This window comes from Acomys russatus, chromosome 28 (assembly GCF_903995435.1).
Source record: "Acomys russatus chromosome 28, mAcoRus1.1, whole genome shotgun sequence".
In the NCBI taxonomy this organism is placed as follows: domain Eukaryota; kingdom Metazoa; phylum Chordata; class Mammalia; order Rodentia; family Muridae; genus Acomys; species Acomys russatus.
Window position 1 is genome coordinate 30,450,792 of NC_067164.1, and position 13,053 is coordinate 30,463,844.

Here is a 13,053-nt window from a genome sequence, read left to right on the forward strand (position 1 = left end):
AACTGTCCTTCTCCCTTACTGCTCCTCCCTTTTCTGGTCCTTCAGATAAACACCCCAAGCTCTTTCCAAACCTGGACGTTTGCATCAGCGAACTTGTCCCTAGAAGTTCAGAACCACTTCAAAGAGGCCCTTGCTCGCTCCAAAGTGGCCTCCTACCCATGGCTACCCATGCATTTTAACATATTTTATCTCTTTGTCTGTTCTTTGCAATGTAAGAATTTAAACTCTGTGGGAGTCTGGCTCTCCTTCACTATATTATGTACTCCCAGTGCCTACAATAAGGCCTGGCTCACAGTGCCTTCCCTGTGTTGAATGAATGACATAAGAAAGCTTTAAGTAGACAGAATTATTTAAGGGCCTAACATTTCATTGTAATTTGTTATTAAGGTCAGTGTAATGTATGTTCTCCAACAATGACCAAAACAATGCCATCTGTCACTACAGTCACTTGCTGCCCCTCACATCAAGAGTTGGAGCCTGGGGCTGGGGAGCTGGCTCAGCAGGTTAAGAGGGTTTGCTACACAAGTATAAGGACACGAGTTCAAGTCTCCAACACCCATGTAAGAAGCCAGGCATGGTTATGCATCTGTCTATAACCCTGGGACCATGGCAGATGGAGACAGGGGGATTGCTGGGACTTCCTGGCTGCCAGTCTATCTCTAGGTTAGTGAGAGACCCTCAAGAGAATCAAGCCAACGGTGATAGAGCGGAATGTCTGACGCCCGCCTTTGATCTCCATTCATGCTCATTGGTGAGTATGCCTGTATATACTTATGCATACACTACACAATATACCTGGTACACACATACACAAACACAGAAGACGAAGGAGGAGGAGGAGGAGGAGGAGAAGAAAGAAGAAAAGAAGAAAGAAGAGGAAGAGGAAAAAGAAGAGAAAGAATTGGAGTCTATGCAGTCCCCCCTTTTTGGGGGGATGGACTTGTGATATTCTAACGAAGATTATGTGGAGAAGTGAAATTCATGACTTCAGAACCTAGTTTTTGTTTGTTTGTTTTGTGTTTTCTGATGTGCCTGTCTGTTTGTGTTTGTGCATGTGAATGCAGTCCTTGCAGAGGACAGAAGGTGATGCTAGATTCTCCCCCAAAGCTGGAGTTACAGGTGGTTGTGAGCAACAATGTGGGTGCTGAGAATTGAACTTGGGTCCTCTGAGAGGCTGAGTCACCATGAATGATGATGGAAGAAAGAGAGACCAACAAGAACGCCGCACCTGCCGCTGTATTTGCTATGACCTGTAGACTACCTAGCCAATTCACAGAATTGAAAGACATAACAGAGTGTGGATTTAAGCCTGGAAGTCACGAACAACGTATTGTTCACCAGAAGTACACCTCTGGCAATGTTATAGTAGTTCCAAATTAAACAGTTCAATGCTTGTAGAGGAATGTTAACTCAGAACATGGCTGCTCTGGCAAGAGTTCACACCCAAAGACCCTCCAGGTCTGTGGGATCCAGCTGGAATAACAAACATGCCTTGGTGGGAGCCATGTTACATCTCTTGAGAAAACTTGAGTCTTCTGTGAGTGATCTATCTCCTTGCGACAAGGCCCTTGGAGCTTTTCTCTCACTTGGCAAGATCCAGTGGGACAGATATCCAGAATGACTTTTGAGGAAAATACACGAGTCTTCTGTGGGTGATCTCCTTGAGGCAAGGCCCTTGGAGTTCTTCTTCCACTTGGCGAGATCTAGTGGGAACGATGCCCAGAATGACTTATGTCAACCCTTGAGAGATGGAGTCATGATTCCTGCTTATGACCCTTGCTTGTTTATTAAAGGTTAAGTAAAGACATGATTGGCCAAGACCTTTATAATAAATATTCTTTAGTAGATGGTCTTTAATAGAGATAAAATATTTGAGGAAGAAGAGGGGCTTAGAAAGGTCAACTACTACTTCTGAGGACCTAAGCATACAAATGCATTAGAGTGAGAGAAAGGTCAACACCAAGAGAAGCTAGGGCCTGAAGGGAGAGGGCCTACTGAGCTGAGGCCCTGAAGGTCCATAGTGAGAGGTTATTCTTAGGTCAGGTTAACTTAACTTTAGGACAAGCTAGAAAGTCAAATTTGTCATAATCTTAAAAGAAATTGGATAGATTCATTCCCACCTAGGACAAGGAAGAAAATAGCATTGGATAATTACAAATGACGAATATTTCTGCTTAATGAGAAAGTTGTAATAGAGTAGGAACATATTGTATAATTACATAAAATTGGCTTATGAGATAACAATACATATTATGAATACATTGATTCAGATTACAATAAGATGTAAAAGTTATTTTGCTGTTAGAGGCTTATTCTTGGATTTTAATTGCTTTTACTTTGAAACTGCCTGTTTGCTTCTAGCCTGTGCACAAACCAAACTAGTTGTGCCTGGCTAGATATAATCATTTGGCTTGCAGTACTTAGGTGCATTTAGTTATGACATAATCATTTGGATTGTAATACTATACTGCTTAGATATGGACAAAGGTTAATCACAAATTAAGAGGGAACAAGAGAAACTTAATACTGAGAATTTTGGATAATAATTAAAGGTTAACCTGATATTGTATATGTGTAATGCTTCAAAATTCTGTATAAGTAAAGACGGCTCGAGCTATTGGGGCTACTTGTTCAAACTGGAACAAGTGGTCAGAGTTTTCCTTTTCACCAACTCCACATCTTTGTCCCAGGTTACTGAACTCTCCGGATACAGACTCCAGCAATGCCTTTAATCCAGGTGACAGAGGCAAACAGGTTTGAGTTCAAGGCCAACCTGGGTTAGGGCAAGTTCCAGGTAAAGAAAAGCTTAGGTCCAGGCATGGTGGTACATACCTTTAATCCCAAACAAAGGTAAAATTAGTTTATAGAAGGAAGCACCCATGTTTGAAAGTGATGTCTAATTGAGTGGCAGAAAAGGTGATGACTCTGAGGAGATTTAACAGAATAGTATATTCCCAACTCTCACAAGAAGAAGAAAGCTACTTAAGAGGCAGTTTTACCAGAACACTAATAGAGAGATGGGTTGCAGAGAGATAACTTAGGTGAAGATGGAACAGGCCAGAAGATGAGAAGAAGCCAGAAGATTACAACAGATGCTGATTTTAAAAAAAGATTTATTATTTATACAGCATTTCGTCCACATGTGTGCCTGCCCACCGCAAGAAGGCACCAGATCTCATTACAGGCGGTGGTAAGCCACTATGTGGTTGCTGGGAATTGAACTCAGGACCTTTGGAAGAGCAGATTGTGCTCTTAATCTCTGAGCCATCTCTCCAGATTTAGTTTGAGGCCAAGCAGAGCAATTCTGGCCTGAGACAGAAGCCAGATTAAATAAATCAGCCAAGAGAAGAGTTTGAGCCAGAACAGCCCAGAGCTCAGAAAGAACAAGTAAGGGTGAGCTTATTAAGCAGTAAACCTCAGAGGTTGAAAACATTCTAGGCCTAAGTAAGATTGTATGGAGTCTAGAAACTTCCAGGACTAGGCCTAGTTAGCAGAAGGAGGCAGTGAGGGAGAATATTAGAAGTTCCTTTTACAGCCACCACCAGGCCACACTAACCAAGGGCTCCACCAGGCCACATGCTCCTCCAGCTTTCTCCCTGTGCTGCTAAAATAAATTATTGTTTTGAATGGGTTTGAAAAGCCAAGCATCCTACATGGCCTTTTATAGTCCCTTGATTTTTAAAATATTTGTCTAGATACCAGAGTCTGTCTGATCCCTGTCCCTAGGGAGGGGCCCTAGGAACCACATTACAAATGATAGCTGACCACATCAGGAAGCCAAGTGTCCACCAGGCAGGCTAAGCTTGCTCCTTCTGTCTGCCCTCCTTCTTCCAGCTCCCAGAACACACTGGTGTTACAAAGCTGGCAACAAGCATCTTTGGATGTTTATTGGCTGTAGGTCGGAGAATTTCCTGGTATGAGGAAACCTCATTGTGCTGGCTAGTCTTATGTCAGCTTGACGTAAAAACTAGAAGTATCTGAGGAGAGAACCACAATCGAGAAGGTGCCTCAGTAAATTCCAGCTGTAAGGTATTTTCTTAATTAGTGATTGATGGCGCAGGCCTAGGCCATTGTGGGTGGGGCCATCCCTGGGCTGGTCCTGGGTTCTTTAAGAAATCTGGCTGAGCAAGCCACAAGGAACAAACCAGTGAGCAGCACCCCTCCGTGGCCTCTGCGTCAGCTCCTGCCTCCAGGTTTCTGTCCCTCATGAGTTCCTGTCCTGACCTCCTCCAGTGATGAACAGAGATGTGGAAGTGTGAGCTGAATAAATCCTTTCCTCCCCAGCTTGCTTTTTGGTCAGCAATAGAAACCCAGACTAAGACACCTGTATTGAAGGGTTTTCTTTCCTCTCTCTTTCCCACCTCTAATCTCCTTTTCCTTTCTCATTGCTTTCTAATAGGAAGTTGTGTTGGATTCTGGAAAAGTCAGTGGGACAATGGTGACTAAGAGAAGAGAAAGCATGGTTTGATAAATGGCTGTCCAAGATTCTGGAAAAGGCTCTTAAAGGACATGAGGTCGTGTTGTATAGTGTGGTCCCTCCCTCGGGACGGATTCATCTTGGTGGTGGCCGCAACTGCAGGTGTGGTCATTATTTGCAGTGGGGGAGGAGACAAGGTGTAAACGAAGTGACATAGGACTGCTATCAAACATATGTCAATGGCTGGGGACATAGCTCAATGGTTAAGCACTTATCCTAGCATACCCATGGTCCCTGGAAATAACAAAAACAACAACAGTAGCATTTACGTGCTACATACACAGGTTTTGATGGTCTATCTGCAATATCTACCATTACTTACGTTTCTCCAGGGAACCTGCCTATCTTCTGTTAGTGATGACCCGTAAGCATCCTTGGGAAGGTTGCGCTTACTGTTATGGGGTACCCAGAGAGAACGCTGCTCAACATGGGTTTAAGCCAATAGAATGTCTTTATTAGCCAGCCAGCCAGCCACTACATAGGGTGTTCCAGACCCCAGAGTCGCCCTGAGCCTTTCTCAGGGTGAGTTTTTAAGCACAAAAACCATATCCTGGGCGGACACGCTTCAGTTAGCACAGTTAGCCAGAGAGGAACTTCAGAAGCCAAAAAGCAAGGGTAGGACATTTGGAGTCTTTCCCAGAACCATGGACTTTGATGGATTAGGTCTTTGTTTTCCTTCTGGCAGGTGGTGTTGTCTACGTGCTGAGTTTTACAGCCTGAATGGTACAACCATCATGGAGACAGTTGTGTTAAGGTTTGGGGGCCTACTACCTTCTGAGAGCCTGTTACAGTTACAGTATGGCATTTTGCTTTCATTAGCAACAATAGCCAGCAGAGGGCACAGGTGGATTTGGAAGAAAAAGAAATGAAGGCAAAATTACGGTCTAACAATGGAACAATTTTTAAATTGTAAAAAACTCATCCTCTTAGGCAGGTTAGTTTGATTCATTACGGAATCCATTTTATTGTATCTGCTTCTTATCATACAGTGTCTACGCCTCAAGCATATACGACAAAACATGTTCATCCACCCTTAGCAAATGCTTAAGGGGTTTTCTATTGTTACTCTGTGCACATGTCTTCTGCAACTTTTCATTTTGCATGATTGAACAGCAACTAATGCCACTGACATGGCAGCCATAGTCAACTTTGACTATTGTGGATATCTTACTCTTAAAGACCATGAGATTTTGGGGCTGTCTCTGACATGGACGCAATTGCCTACTTTTAGACCATTTGCCCCTAGATTGGCTGCCTTGCCAAGAGGGTATGTTTAGACCTGACGCAACAGGATATGCTTGGGTAGGTTAATATGGGGTGGGGGCTCCCCTTTTCTGAGAAGGGGAGGGGGAAAGAGGGAGAAGGTGGGAATATAGGACCTGGAGGAGAGGAGGGGGGCTATGATTGGAATATAAAGTGAATAAATAAATAAATTTAATTAGTAAGTTAAAAAAAAAAAAAGACCTTGAGAATTTGGAAATTGGATTACCATTCACTTTATGAGATGAACCTCTGAGGACTTTGGAGTAAGGGGTGGGAGGTTACCATTTAAAGAGATGTATTTGATTGTCAAGGAGTGGAGTTTTGATGTTTGATCTTAGTTGTTACTTTGATGAGATCTAGAATGGCCCAAAGTGGGCATGCGCAAGAGGAAATATCTTGATTGGGTTAGCCTAGGATCCGCCCACCGTTCCCTGGGTGGGGCTCCCAGTGCTAGCAGGAAGGAGACTGTGAGGTAAGCGCCTATTGCTCTCTGACTCCTGACTGTAGGTGTGATAGGACAAGCAGCCAATGCTTTTCCTTCATGCCTTTTTTGCCTTGACAAACTATTCTCTCAGACTGTAAGCTGAAGTGAAGCCTTCCTAAGTGTTTATTGTCAGGTATTTTGAGTTAGAAACAAGACCAGTTATGAATGTACTTATATATGTCCATGCAGTCTTTGTCTTTTTGACACTAGTTTATTTAGCATAATGTTCTAAAATCTAGATGGCAGCATCTAGCAGCATTCACTTTTCTAATAGGATAGATAATATTCCACAGTGTGTACATGGCATATATATATATATTTATATGTATACATTCTTCTGTTTGTTCTTTGAAAGACGCTTGAGTTGTTTCTCCCTGTAGACTACTATGAATACTGCTACATGTACATGTACAAAAATTTTGTCGAACTTTTTTTTTTTTTTTTAAGTCTTGTTTTCAATTCTTTCGGGCACGTAGCCAGAAGTGGCATTGCTGGATCATATGATCATAACATAAGGGGTAATAGCTGAGTGTTGTAGCTCAGTTGGTATGGTGCACACCTAGGCCTGGGCTCAATCCCCAACACCACACAAAACCGGGTATGGTGGTGTACACCAGCAGTCCCAGCACGCAGGAGTTAGTGGACCAGAAGGTCAAGAGCATCCTTGATTATTTAATGAATTTGAGGCCTCTCTGGGCTATATGAGAACTTGTATTAAGCAAACAGAATAAAAACAAATCCCTCCGGCTTTTCCATGGGAATCCAGAAGCCCCTCGTTTGAGAGTCTTTATGAGCAGCAGAGCGGGAGATCCATGTGTGAAACTGGAATCCAGTGCGATGGCTGGCCTGCATGAGTCTGGCTTACACCTTGTCAGCCTCAGAAGCATCCTCGTTTGGATGATGTGTATGAGGGTTTTATGCCTTGGTTGTGAATGAGTTCTGGCTTTTAAGATCAAGAACAACCTGTGTTACAGTAGTCAGAGGGAGTTACGGAGTCACGCTGATTTTCCTGAGAGAACATGGCTAGTTCATATGAGAGAAACTCTGGTTTCAAACCAAACACAGACATGTTAATCTGGGCACTTGTTATGTCCTAGATGTCCATGGCTCCCTTTAATCTCCACATCCTCCAAACGCTTCTATAAACCCAGGCCACGGGAAAGGAAAGAAATCAGAAGACGTCATTTTAATGAGGCTCTGGTTTTATCTGAGAGCACATAAGGTCATCACAGGGTAGGAGGAGCACTTCTGGAAGGGCCCACACTCACTGGGAAGATCTGGAAGATGAGGACAGTTTTGTAACTATATGACACAACTTGGCAGACACCATGGATGGGGTTGCTACACACAACAACACGAGCCTTCGATGGATGCCAAGTCTCAGCACTGAGTCCAGCTGTCAAAATGACTTCAGGTAGTTCCGTGTGAACAGCAGGAGAAAGATGGTATAAAACAGTGATTTTTAAAGGAGACTGAGAATAATTTCTCTTTTAAACAATGAAGTGTTTTGATAGTGTGTGTGTGTGTGTGTTTTGTTTGTTTTTGTTTTTGTTTTTGGAGGGACAGGGTCTCTCTGTGTAGCCTTGGCTGTCCTGGACTTGCTTTGTAGACCAGGCTGGCCTCGAACTCACAGCGATCTGCCTGTCTCTGCCTCCCAAGTGCTGGGATTAAAGGCATGTGCCACCACGCCTGGCTAGCCTGCTTTCTTATACAGCTCAGGCCCATGTGCCTAGGGCTAGCACTGCCCACCGTGGGACTGGTCCTTCCACATCCATCGTCAATCAGGGAAATGTCCCACAGACACACCCACAGGCCGTTTAATGCAAGCAACTCTTCAGCTGAAGTTCCCTTTCTCTAGCTATGTCAAATCCACAAATAAAGTTCACTGCTTGACAGTCAAGATTAACCATTGCAGGGCTGGGAGTGTGGCTCATGTGGTAGAGAGCTTTCCCAGCATGCAAGAAGACCTGACTTTCATCCTGAGTACTGCACAGACTCATCGAGGTGACCTGTGCTCTCAGCACTCAGGAGGCAGAGGCCAGGAGAATCAGAGCTTCAGAGGTTCAAAGTCATCCTCACCTACACAATAAGACCAGCCTGGAAGACTCGAGAGACTGTGTGTCAAAACCAAACCAAACAAAAACCATTAAGGAATGCTAGGCATTTTAAGAAATAAACAGCGATTTTCCTGCTTTTCAGTAACCCAGGCTAGGCCCTGAGTTCTAGGATATTTTGTGTTTTGTCCTTTTTTATGTGTGTGGCCCAGGTGGTGGTATCTAACTGAGGGGTACAAAAACTAGAAGAGATTCTTGGTTTGATCAGCGTCAGGAGGAAGGAGTTCCCGAAGGAGATGTGCAGGGAACACATCCCTGAGAGTATGTGCAGACCCTCTGTTTCACACGTAAATAAGCGAATGGATGGACACGCCCATCGTTTCATAAAGCCGAACAGTTGGAGGAATTCTGAATTTAATGAGTCATCCATACTTAAGAAGAAATACTGAGCTTTTTCTCCCAGGTGCAAAGGTACGAATTTTTTTTTTTAGAGATTTATTTATTTATTTATTTATTATGTATACATTGCTCTGCCTGCTTGTACCCTTAGAGGCCAGAAGAGGGCACCAGATCTCATTATAGATGGTTGTGAGCCACCATGTGGTTGCTGGGAATTGAACTTCAGGACCTCTGGAAGAGCGGTCAGTGCTCTTAACCTCTGAGCCATCTCTCCAGCCCCCAAAGGTACGAATTTTAATGGAGCTAATGATGCTACTAAGAGGAGCAAATCTGAGATCATTCCAGCACAGAGGGAGCAGCAGCCTGATGGGTGGGGCGCTCCAATCCTCTGCAGAATTAATTGGAAAGAAAATGTTGACAAAGGCTTATTTCCAATCCAACCCTGGGGCTTAAATAACATCTACATATGAAAACAGCACGTAGGGCTTTAACAAAAAATGGGAGGATGAATGTATTTGCTGGGTTCATCATACTGAGGTGGCACAGTAGACTGTTATGAGCACTCCAACAGCTGATTATGGAGTGACAAGTGTTAGGCACTTGAGAGCCCAGACCTGTTGCCTAGTTCAAGAAGCTCACAGTGTAGTGAGGGGAGGAAGTTAACCACAAGACCTCTGTACTCTAAAGTAACATGTGTATATATGTAATAACCGTACTGTAGGGCAGTGGCTGAATCATGACCAGATTTTGGCATTTTACCCAAAGAAGGGGGCGTTACTCACTCAGAAACATGTTCCCAAGGAGGCCACATTGGAGATGAGGCTTAAAACACGCCATCTCAGTCAGTATTCTATTGCTGTGAGGAGACACTACGTGTAGAGGAATTTTAATTCAGAACATGGCTGCTCTAGCAAGAGATCACATCAAAAACCCTTCTAGGTCTATGTGATCCAGCTGAGTACAGACATACCTTTAATCCCAAGAGACAGAGGCAAGCAGATCTCTGAGTTCAAGACCAGCCTGGTATAGAACAATTTTCAGGTAAAGAAAAGCTTAGGTACAGGAATGGTGGTACCTGCCTTTACTCCCAGATAGAGGCATGCAGATCTCTGACTTGCAGTCAGTGCTTTTCAGGCAGTTCAGTTGAGTCAGTGAGTTGAGAGATATCAGTAGAGCTGAGTTTGTGAAAGTTCAGTTCATGGAACTTGGAGCTAGTTTTACTGGGAGAGTTTTACAGAGGAAGGTTGTAGAGAGAACAATCTAGATGCAGGTGAAGATGGAATGAGCCAGAGAATGAGAAGGAGTCAGAAGATTTGGACAAATTGTTAAAGTTAGTTTGAGGCCAAACAGAGCAATTCAGTGAGAATCTGAGAGAAGCCAGCTTGAATCGGTCAGCTTGGAGAGGGATTTGTGGCAGGACAGCTGATATAAACCAGCCAGCTAGAGTTCAGAAAGAGCTAGAAAAGGTGAACTTATTCAGCAGTAAGTCTCAGAGGCCGAAAACATTCTAGGCCTAGGTTAGATTATATGGAGGCTAGAAGCTTCCAAGACTAGGCCTAGGTTAGCTGACTGAGGCAGTAAGTCTCCGAGATGACAATCAGGCAAAGAAAAGTTACACTTACAACCATGACCACCGAAACTCTTATAAAAGGAAAGCATTGAATTAGATCTGGCTTACAGTTTCAGAGGTTCAATTCATCACCATCACAGCGGAAAACATGGTGGCATGTGGGCAGACAGTGCTGGAGGGTTAGCCTAGAGTTTTACATCTGGATCCATAGGCAGCAGAAAGACAGTGACACTGGACGTGGCTCAGGCTTCTGAGACTTCAAAGCTCATCCACAGTGATGCACTTCCTCTAACAGGGTCACACCTTCTAATCCTATTAAATAGTGCCACTCCCAGATGACTAAGCTTTGGAATATATGAGCCTATGGGGCCATTCTTGTTCAATCACCACATATGCTAGCACATTCGTAGTCTAGGCCTGGGGTATGAAGAAAGAACATGCCAGGCAGTGGATACCATTAACAGCAAAGACAGAGAAATATGTAGGAAACTCAAGAGCTGTTTTTCTGGGATATAAATTAAAAGCCTTTGGAAAGGAGGGCAGCAGCAACTAGGACCGGAAAGGTTGGTGGAGGTCAGACTGTGAAGAGCTTTTCATTCCTTCCTTCATCCATTCATTCCCCCAAATATTCACAGAGTATTTGCTGAGAGATAGGAGATTTCTGAATTCATCCGCAAGAGGCTGGGAAGGTTCATTTTGTCCCAAAGAGAGTGAAAATATGGTGATGACCCCATCTTGGTGGCCGACCCACTAGACAGGCCAAATTTGGCCTTCGGCAACTGAAGCTGAGGCTCAGAATTTCCAAGGCCAAATCGTTGCAGCTGTGCTCAGCCGTGAGCCTGGCTAGAAGGGGACGCTGCAGCTGGGCTGCGGCATGCCTTGAGGAGCAGTTGAGACTAGAACAACCCAGTGGTTCTTTGAAGCAGTGAATAAGCCTGTGCAGGCTATTTAAGAGCTTGTGTCTGTACCTAAGCTCTTTAAAAAAGAAATGTGAAGGCTGGACGTGGTGGTGCATGCCTTTAATCCCAGCACTTGGGAGGCAGAGGCAGGCGAATCCCTGTGAGTTCGAGGCCAGCCTGGTCTCCAAATGGAGTTTAGGACAGCCATGACTCCCCAGAGAAAGCCTGTCTCGAAAAAACAAACAAACAAACAAACAAACAAAACAAATCAAAAACAAAAAGAAAGAAAGAAAGAAAGAAAAAAATGTGAATAACAAAATGTTAAAAATAGAAGTGGGGATAATTAAGATGCGGGACAGTTAGGTCCCAGACAATTGAAACGAGTGGGAAGAGTGCATCAGGAAAGGAGGGTAGCAGAAGATGAGGGAGAATGGGGAAGGATACTTCCCAGGCTGAGTGTCGCTTGTGTGGAAGGCAGAAGCAGGGGTAGGCCAGGCTTCCCCAGTTCTGATGACTTAGTGGGATTCCTTGTCCTTGGGCCCAACACTGGTCACGCTGGGGAGCCTACGGGCCTTGCTGATGAGTGGCGGTGCACCAACTACCCTGCCGACCTCTCACAGGTTGGTTTTCTAGTCATATACTTCCTGGAAATATCAGTTGTTCAACAGCCCCTCAGCTTGAAATCCATAATGGGCCTGCCTAATTGGGAAACAGCCTTGGGTTAGCCCCTCGCTAAACGTAGGAAACCATGTTTAAGAAGCGAGTTTTTGCTTGCTCTGTCTGTAGCTTGGAAAGGAAGATGTTTGAGCCATGTCATTCATTTGACTAAGTCAGAAAGTTCTGGGTACTTAATATACCCCGGCACTGTCCTCAGTGATGTGAAGAGGGGTGTCTGAGAATAAAAGCTAAGGATACGGGACCTGCACAATTAGGTCAAAGTATAAGACAGCTCATGATTGGTGTATTATCTCTCTCTTTTGTGTGTTCTGTGTTGGAAAAGTATCTTTGTCAAGTTGCCTTGCTGCCATGGTGATAGTTACTAAGAAATGCAAAGATGCCCTGATGGACAGGTTATAGACCTCTCTGTGTTTAACATGCAGGTTTTTACAGTAAAGAAAGGGAGATCTGGACCAGGCGTGGTGGCGCACGCCTTTAATCCGTAGCACTCGGGAGGCAGACGCAGGCAGATGGTTGTGAGTTCGAGGCCAGCCTGGTCTACAAAGCGAGTCCAGGATAGCCAAGGCTACACAGAGAAACCCTGTCTCAACAAAACAAAACAAAAAAACAACAACAACAAAAAAGAAAGGTAGATCTTTTCATCACAGTGCTATACAGAGATGCGGACTGAACACAGAGGCCTTGGGAGCTCCATCAGAAGCATGGAAGAATGGCTCCTACACCCAGTTCATGGCCTCTGAGCCTGCATTCAAGTCCTTAACAAAATCGGACTTAGAGCCTCTGGACACATGCACTCTAACCCTACATGGTGTGGGGCTTGATCTGCTGCCCCACGTCTGCTTTTCAGCCTCCTGACAGTTTGGGATCATTTGAGACTCCAACCAGGATAAGAACTGGCTCTCCTCTGGAACCAGGTGGCCTCAGCGGTGAGCAATGCAGCCATGGCCAAGATTAAAGCTCGGGACCCACAGGGCAGGAGGAAGGAAGAGCTCCTGAAACAACTGGATGGCGATCTGACGGTGGAGCGGGCAACACGTCCAAGCTCTCCAAGATAGGAGTCATCCGCAAATCCATCTCCCGTGTCCGCACTGCCATTAACCAGATGAAACCTCAGGAAATTCTTCAAGGGCTAGAAGCACAAGCTTCTTCAGCACGAGGAGAAGCTGAAGACCAAGAAGCAACAGCGGGAAGAGCTGTACCCACGGGGCAAGTGTGCAGTCAAGGCCTGA

General features: G+C 44.6%; 1 pseudogene; it reads left to right on the forward strand.

Annotated features, from left to right (window-relative positions):
* The first annotated feature begins 12,765 nt into the window (after positions 1-12,765).
* On the forward strand, positions 12,766-13,053 carry LOC127210922 (60S ribosomal protein L35-like; annotated as a pseudogene).